The 1993-nt window shown below is 31.6% G+C and overlaps 2 non-coding genes across 2 annotated transcripts; both read right to left on the bottom strand.

Annotated features, from left to right (window-relative positions):
* Positions 1–892: 892 nt before the first annotated feature.
* On the bottom strand, positions 893–964 carry TRNAH-GUG (transfer RNA histidin (anticodon GUG)). The gene has a single exon. It is a non-coding gene; the product is annotated as a tRNA-His (tRNA).
* Positions 965–1475: 511 nt separating this feature from the next.
* On the bottom strand, positions 1476–1547 carry TRNAH-GUG (transfer RNA histidin (anticodon GUG)). The gene has a single exon. It is a non-coding gene; the product is annotated as a tRNA-His (tRNA).
* Positions 1548–1993: the final 446 nt, after the last annotated feature.

Raw genomic sequence — 1993 nt, 5'->3', positions numbered from 1 at the left:
TGTACTGTAAAATAGGATTCCCCTTAATGTGTTTACAATAACTTGTCATACCGAATGCAAAATATAACATACAGTATACTGTAAAATACTCAATTATGTTTATTTTAGTATATGAAATAGATGTTTTTGCACATTAAAAGCCGCCCATTTAAATGTGCTGAGCTTGCATAAAGAGAAGGCATTCTTAACTTATTTTTCTCTATATGCACATGGATTTATATCTTTTTTTCTATACACAAAAGCTAATACTCATAGCAATTGAAAAATAACACTTTAGTTTTGGTCACTCCAACACCCACTGGGCTGCTACAAATGCTTGTTTACACAGGTTTTCTTTAAAAAATACATTATTCATATTTTTAGTATAAGTTGTAGTTTAAAGAGGCATACTCTGCTGTTTCAAATAACGAAATAAAGATAAAGTAACTATGTGTTTATAAATAAATTAAAAAAAAGAAAGAAAAGAAAATAAATAATTGGGAACACAAGGGAGAACATTTTGCAATGCAATGTTCCTTTAGGTTACTGATGAATAATATTTACCTGGTACTTAGTAAGTTATATTAGTCACAGCAAGGCCACATATAATTTCTGACAAACCATATTATAACTCGTTACACAGAAATAAACGTCATATTTAAATAAGAATAAACCTGCTTTAAACCATTGAGACAACAATACAAGAATAAAGCAGAGCTCTGATTAGTGTTATTATAGTTCCATCAAATTAAATACAAAGGGATTGGTATTAAAACTAATCATAGCAAAAAAAAATGATTAAACAGCGTGTAAATATATTAAAATGACATGCTAGATATTTCACATATATATTTATTCACATTTATAATGAAAAAAAACTCAGCCCACTTGCCGTGCCATTGTTATTACACAATGCCGTGACTCGGATTCGAACCGAGGTTGCTGCGGCCACAACGCAGAGTACTAACCACTATACGATCACGGCGAGCTACTTGGGCTCTGGATGTCTGCGGCTCTCAATAGTCTACTTGACTTTTCTTAATGTCAATTATAATGAATATTAAACATCCAGATCATTTCAGAAAATAATACACATTTAACGAACACTACAAAATGTAATGACTGATAATATTATAGTAAAGAAATTATCTAAAAATAAAAGCTCTACACATTTACAGCATTAACAAATGGTGTTGCCCCATTTATCAAACAATTGTTTAATAACCGCTCGGTAACTCAATAAAAATAAAATAGCTCAATACATGTTTTGTTTACAATAGAAAAAGTTTATTTTCATTAATTATCAAACACAATTAAGAAACATACTTTTAAATATAAAAAAACACTGATAAGTGTGTACATAAATTGCATGTCAAATTTGATAGGTTGTGTAAAATGTTTTATTTACACATTAAAGATAAGAAAATGAATTATAAAGTAAAATAGTCACACAAAAAAAAATATAGCCCACATGCCGTGCCATTGTTATTACACAATGCCGTGACTCGGATTCGAACCGAGGTTGCTGCGGCCACAACGCAGAGTACTAACCACTATACGATCACGGCGAGCTACTTGGGCTCTGACGCTTCCACGCAGTACTAGGATCTTTAACTAAAAGAAAGTCTCTGACGTCATCCATATATTATTACTAACAACAATAGTTCATTTTATCTACTTTGCTATTTTAGTTCTTGAGCCAGCGACGATCTGAACTGCAGGTTCGAATTAAAATACATAATATTATAAAGAACATACTAAAAAGTTAGTTCCAGAATATCAAGTGAAAGTGAGGGAACGCCATCTAGTGTCAGTTTTATATTGCTGATGTTGTAGCTGTGTTCCATTTTGCACTCAGTCCGTCAGTCATATTATTTATCAAGCATTTTTTTCAGAATTAAATTGAGCATGCGTGAGATTTCAATCTATCGTATAAACTATACCAGGGTTTGATTGGCCAGCGGACTCCACGTGGTCTAGACGTTCAAAATACAATAAAATTATAACCGTATTT

The sequence above is a fragment of the Bombina bombina genome, chromosome 6 (assembly GCF_027579735.1).
Source record: "Bombina bombina isolate aBomBom1 chromosome 6, aBomBom1.pri, whole genome shotgun sequence".
NCBI classification, from domain to species: Eukaryota; Metazoa; Chordata; class Amphibia; order Anura; family Bombinatoridae; genus Bombina; species Bombina bombina.
This window is presented reverse-complemented; position numbering and strand designations above follow the sequence as displayed.